Genomic DNA, 7,123 nt, shown 5'->3' on the forward strand with positions numbered 1-7,123 from the left:
TTATTATATTAAACTAACTAAATAAAAGAAATAAAAAGATGGAAAAAGAGAAATGGAAACAGAATAGGCAAACGAAAACAGGGGAGAAAGGAAAGAAAAAGAAAAAGGGAAGCAAAGGAAGAAAATTTGGGATTTCAAGATTCCAAGCTCAATTGGTAAGTTAAATTAAGTCCTTTTCTTATAAATTTTGAGTTTTTGGTATCCTAGAACAAAGTATTATTGGATTTATGTTGAAATTTGGGAAGTTATTATATTTCTAGACATTGATTATGTTGAATAAATGAAAGAATTAGGGGTTAAATTGATTAAATTTCAAGTTAGAAGTTAGTAAAAGGTTGATTTGTAAAATAAATTATAGGCTTTGAATTAATAGGGACTAAATTGAGAGAATTTTGAAATTAGGGATTTATGGTGAAAATGAAGAGTTAAAGTGAATTTATAGTAAGAATTAAGAGAGAATATAGAGTTAGAATGGGAAAATAAAATTAGTATTGATAAGGGATTAAATTGGAATTTGGGTAAAGTTTAGGTATAAAAGGAAATATTTTAATGAAATTGTGTATTAATGATTTTTAATTGTTTAATTACGTAGCTAATGTCATGCAAGAGTCATTGTCCGAGAAAGGAAAGGAGAAGGTGAACAATGAGTGACTCGAGAAAATTTACGGTTAATATTACCATAATTCGAATTTAATTATTAATTGTTAAAATTTAAATTAATATACATGATAAGCAAATTGAAGTAAGTATCATGATTGAATTGAATGATAAATAAATATTGATATTGAATTTATTAATAGCAATTGTTGAAATTTGAATAATATGTTTAGTAAATAAAAATAAGGTGAATATCGATATTGAATTAAATGATATTGAATTGTATGTGAATTGAATGAAATTAAAATGAAGTATGAATATGTATGAGCAATTGATGGTATACCGATTGGAAGGTGAAAAATGTATTGAATTAAATTGTGATTAAATTGGTATTGAAAGTATGAGAAAGTGATTGAATTGAAATGTGATTCGAATGCCCTATTAACTTATCGGACTAGATTGGATACAAATGGCATGCCATAGGATTTGTGATGTGATGAGGAGATTTGTAGCTCGGCCGAGAAGATGATTATGTTATTATATGCTTCGGTTTATCCGAAGAGGCATTTAATGCCTTATTGGTGTGTTTGGGAGGATATGATATATTGGTGTGTTATGGAGGATTTATATTTATTTCGGGTGTGTTTTGGTTGGATATTCTGGTGTGTTGGGTGGAATCCGCGTATCTGTCAGAGTCCGAGTCAAGTTAATAGGGGCAAATGAATAATTTTGATAATATAAATTTTATTGAATGATCTTGAATATGAATCGAAAAGAGATATTAAATTGAGATATAGAAAATGAAATGTATAAACCATGGGTTCAATAAATAGATAATGATATAGTTCATGAAGTGGTTTTGGTAGTATGAGATAATGTAAAAAAATAATCTAAGTGAATAAAAGCAAATTAAAATAGCTATTGTTGAGAAATGAGAAGTGAAAATAAAATGATTTGAAATAGTGAAATAATATGTGAATTTAATTGAATACAAGTTATTGAAATTTATTTATGAATTTAATGAATAAATTGAGTGTTAAAAGATTTTTTAGTGTAAATTGATTATAATGAACAAATCGAATTAAAAGATAGTTATTATTATTGTTGTTGTTGTTGAAACAAGTTGATTTAATGTATTAAATGTTTATTGAAAAATTAATGGTATAAATTGAATTAAGAAATAGTGTATGAATTAATTTGAATACAATTTTATAAAATTAGTTATTATAATTGTTGTTGTTGAAATATCCAATAAAATTTAGATAGTGAAATAAGGTATGAATACAATTAAGTATAAGATTGAAATATTGCTTATTATTATTAATTATCAAGTTAATTTAAAGTACGAGATAATTAATGAATAATTGTAGACATAAATTTAAATGTGTATAATTTATCGATTAATGTTATTAATTTGAATTATGGTAATACCACTGAGTATTCTTATACTCAGCGTACGGTTGTTTCCGTGTGCAGGTTAGTAGAAAGTCAGTGTCCGGTCCAGCATCCAGAGTAATCCCGACCTCAGAGAAATTTTAGTGATGTACCTTTGTTTGATAATGTGGCATGTACCTAGGTGATGTATAGGTTAAGTATAAAAGTTTTGTTATTACGGTTGTAGAATGATGTTTAAACTAGTTATAAGTTATCTGGTATATCCAGTAATGCTCCGTAACTCTGTTCCGGCGACGGTTTAGGGTTAAGGAGTGTTACATTACTTGTGTAAAATAATTTTTTACGCAACTTTATATTAATTGAAATATGTTACTTGACAAATTTATTCAGAATGTGATATAATTATTACTACTTTACATACTAAGAACATGACATAATTATCACTAAAAATATAGTTTACAATTATATTGATAAACTATTAATATTTAGCAATTTCTACAATGTTATAAGGAACTTAAGAAATTTGTTTATTTAAATTTTTAAAATATTCACCAATTAATTTTAATAATGGATATTTTAATTCATTGGTAATAGGGTATTATTTCAATAAATTTACTCGCATTATAAACAAATAAATATTTAACAATAAAATGTGTTATGTCTTTATTTGTCGGTTTATCGGTTTTTTACAAAAATAATATAAAAAAATAAAAAATTACCAAAATGTTATAACTTTTTTTATTTACCAAAATATATATAATTTTTTTATTTACCAAAATATATAAAAATAAATAAAAAAACAAAAAAAAATAAAAAACTGAAAAAAACGTGAACTGATTTGACAACTCCCTGGGTGGAGGGAAGCAGATTGGCGGCACCAAACAAGGGATCCCTATTGGCGGCACCAGTGGAGGGATCCCTGTTGGCGGCACCACCCTTGAATTTGAGGGTGGTCGGTTGGTGGGGGGAAGAAGGAGAGGGGAAGAAGAAAGAAAGGAAGAAAGAAAAAGAAGGAAAAGGAAAGGAGAGGAAAGAAAGAAAAAGAAGGATAGAAAAGGAAAGGGGAGGAAAGAAAGAAAAATAAGGAAAGAAAAGGAAATGAGAAGAGAAAAAAAGAAGAAAGAAGAAGAAGAGGGAAGGAAGGAAAAAAAAGAAAATAATGTAATTTTATTATTAATTTAAGATTTTGTAATATTTGTGTGTTAAAAATAATGTTAAGTACATTTTACGTATTTTATTAATTTATTTAGGATATATAATTTTGAGATATATTTAGCATGAAAAAATTCATGGTATGTACATTATATGTTGATTAGGAATTTTTTATGAAATTGACTTAGGATGTTGAAATTAGTTTTGTTAGGAAAATAACATTAAAAGTAAAATGACAAAGAAATATATTTAAGAAAACATAAAATACGAAAAGAAAAACGAAAATTATATATTCACCGAAAGTAAGAAAATGCGAAAAAATTATATCTTTAATAAATTTTAAACATAATGCACTGAAAAAATATAAAATTATAAAATTTAAAATGACGATATTTTTAAAATAATAAAATGCGGAGAGAAAATACTAACAAATGGCCAAAATAATAGTGTATTACTAACTTTTTAAAAATTGAGAAATAGTTAATACAAATATTTTAAAAAATGTAATGAAATAATATAAAGTAATAAAATAAAAATATATATTTTTATTGAAAGTAATAAAATCGGAAAAAATACGAGCAAATGGCGTGGATAAGGATTTTTTCTTACACCAAATAAAAACCTGTTTTAGTTTTTTTTTTATTTTGTAAATAAAAATATATATAATATTTTGGTATTTTTAATATTTTATTATTTTTGTAATGTTTTATTATGGGTTTTATAAAAAATAATATAAAAAATAAAAAATTACCAAAATATTATAACTTTTTTATTTACCAAAATATATATAATTTTTTATTTACCAAAATATATCAAAAAAGTAAAAACAAAAAATAAAAAAAGAAAAAACACACTAAATTTATAAAATAATTTTACACTAAATACACTAAATAATACGAGTAAATGGCAGGGATAATGGTTTTTTTACACTAAATTAATTTTAAAAACATACTAAATTAATAAATTTAAAACATTATGTAAAATTATAAAATTAGAAATGAAGATATTTTTTAAAGTAATAAAATGCGGAGAAAAAAATACGAACAAATGGCTGAAGTAAGAGTTTTTTACTAACTTTTTGTTCAACTTGCAAGTATCGCAATGGCTTCATTGATTAGCAGCAAAAGCCACATATCTGATGCGGTTAATAACGCGGTATGAGTTATTATTTATTAATTACGGGTTCTATTTATTTAAAAAGGATAGACGTACAAAGAAATAACGTTATCGTAAAATTTTTTCTGTAATTTAACACTATCAGGACTCGTACCGAGTTTTAAGGGGACGTGTGAGTGTTTTGAAGAATACTCCGAATGCACGGTTGATGCCGTACTTAAAGCTAGCCGGATTTGGGTCCGTAGCACAGATCCGGTACACCGTCTTGTGCTTTGATTTATTATCTGTGCTAGTGGAGCGGTGGCGCCCGGAGACCCACACTTTTCATTTTCCGTGCGGGGAGTGCACGGTGACCTTGGAGGATGTAGCGTTGCAGCTTGGGCTCCCAATTGACGGGAGTCCCGTAACGGGATTATCTGCATTTACCGATCCGGATGCACTTTGCTATCAGCTTCTAGGAGACTCACCAGGGGACGGTGAGTCATATTTTTCGGGCGTACAATTTACATGGCTGAAAGCCAAGTATGGACAATTATCAGCGACAGCCACTGAAGGCGAGTTGATGTGCGCTGCTCGAGCGTACATCATGCACATCATAGGGGGAGAAATCATGCCTGATGCAAGCAACGACAAGGTGCATTTGATGTACTTGCCCCTGTTAGCTGACTTGTCCACTGTTAGCTCCTACAGCTGGGGATCAGCCATGCTAGCAGTCTTGTATCGAAAGCTTTGTCGGGCGACAGATCCGAAAGTTCGCGACATTGGCGGATGCCTCTCACTGCTGCAGTCCTGGGCGCTGTATCGGATGCCATTTTTTGCATCGGTTAGACGCAACCGTATGTTTATCCACTGCTGAACAGGTGATAAAATATAACTTCTCGTTATTTGTAGTCATAATATATTGACTAATGTTACCAATCAACTCTAAACGATATATTTGTTTTTTGTAGGTGGAGTGGTCGTCCGGGTATCGGGCAGTCGTACAATGTCCCGCTATACCGCCTCATGATTGAACAGTATGCCCGGGATGGGGTAAGATGCTATTCTAATATTCATGCTATTCTAATATTCATGACATCTTACTTTCTATATCTTACGCACACGTTATGGCTAATGATAACCATGTTATTAATCATGCAGTTTATATGGACGTCGTACCGAACGCCAGAAATTACCGCCGTGGTACCCTCGTCTGCATACGTGCATTCATACATATGGTGCACTAACGCACCAATTATAAATTTCAACATGGTCGAGTGGTATCACGGGGATCGGGTGCTACGACAGTTTGGCTTCATCCAACCTATCTCGGATCCGCCGTGTGAGGTGGGAGAAGTTCACGGTAATAATAAGAGAGGAAAATCGATGATAGATTGGGGAATTAAGCACCGAAAATTTGTGGCGCTGTGGAACGATTGATTTCGTCGAAGACCTCAGATGGTTATGGCTACCGACTCGCAACCATCAGAATAGTATATGCAATGGTACTTTAGTTGCGGGAACCATATTTATACGGAGGCCAGTCGGTTGTAATCCCCCCGCACATGCAGTGACATGGGGGATCGGCCACAGCGGCCCAGCATGATCTAGATCCCATGGCATATTATTCTCGGAACCACCGAGTTCGAGCGAGCCCCCCCACCAGATCCGGAACAATCTGGATTTGTCGGTTCAGATAGCTATCATCCGGATTTGTCAGGCACTGACAATTTGCTGAGCTTCTCAAGGCCAGAATATGCATACGACTTTGAACTATTCGGATCCTACTCGCCCATATCCGCAAAGATTATGGGACTCCCTCAGGTGCATCAAGTTCGTCGCTGCCGAACGAGGGACCTGCTCAAAACGGTTTCCTCCCTATTTTTACTACACCACCACCTGCGCTAAATGATAATATCGATCGTCGCGGACACCCATAACGTGACCGTCGACCTCCGAATAGGTATACCCCTAGGACTACACCATCGAACCATCAATTTTAGGGGTGTATGGCACATGTTTGTACATTAACACGTTTGTACTTTTTTGTATCAATTTAATTATTCTAATTTAATTATTCTAGTTTTAGTTATTGTGGTTATTGTTCAATTTCTTTTTACCAATTTAATTATTTTAAAGTTGCATTATATTAAAGCTTAATTTAAGGTTATATGCCTCCGTTTTCGATATAATATTAATAATTCCAAACGCCATATACTATTTTATAACTTAATTTGGATACAATGTAATCATAATCATTTGTATAATTTTTTATCATTACACATAAAAATTTTACAATATTAGGTCAATTACGACCCGATCCGGACGACTGTCCAACATGAAAGTTTCGGTTAGGGCATTTATTCCGACTATGACCACTTAACCTGCATATTCCACAACGCTTTCCGTCAGACTTCTCCCTGATGTCCATTTCATTACGGATTCTGCTTGACTGCGGACGACCTCTCGGATTCTTCCGCAGCCCTCTGTCTGGGAGAAGCTCGAAAGTCGTCAGAGGCACCTCCCACGTTGATAGGTCAGGCAAGACGGGAACTCATTTTCCCAGACGCGCAATGTGCGCTCCAGCGTGTACACATCATCGACATATTGTTCAACATTGACGTTAACTTTAGCACACGCTGCCACGACATATGCACAAGGATAATGAAGTGTTTCGAACCTTCTGCACTCGCACCGTCGGCTCCGAAGATCAACTCCGTAGGACCTAGTTGGTATACCAGGTCGACGACTGATGCTCTCAGTAACTCGAAATGTTTCCAGTCGTCGTGAATATATTTCTACATTCATTGACCTCGCCAACCGACGATTTGCGACCATTGTATCCCTGACATGTTCGACAAACACGTGTCCCGCCTCAATCTGG

General features: G+C 32.6%; 1 long non-coding RNA gene across 1 annotated transcript; it reads left to right on the top strand.

The window, feature by feature from the left end:
* Window positions 1–2,377, top strand: LOC128034889 (uncharacterized). The gene is made up of 2 exons (XR_008190987.1): window positions 1–155; window positions 2,074–2,377. It is a non-coding gene; the product is annotated as an uncharacterized LOC128034889 (long non-coding RNA).
* The last annotated feature ends 4,746 nt before the right edge of the window (window positions 2,378–7,123 follow it).

The sequence above is a fragment of the Gossypium raimondii genome, chromosome 11, assembly GCF_025698545.1.
Source record: "Gossypium raimondii isolate GPD5lz chromosome 11, ASM2569854v1, whole genome shotgun sequence".
Classification (NCBI taxonomy): domain Eukaryota; kingdom Viridiplantae; phylum Streptophyta; class Magnoliopsida; order Malvales; family Malvaceae; genus Gossypium; species Gossypium raimondii.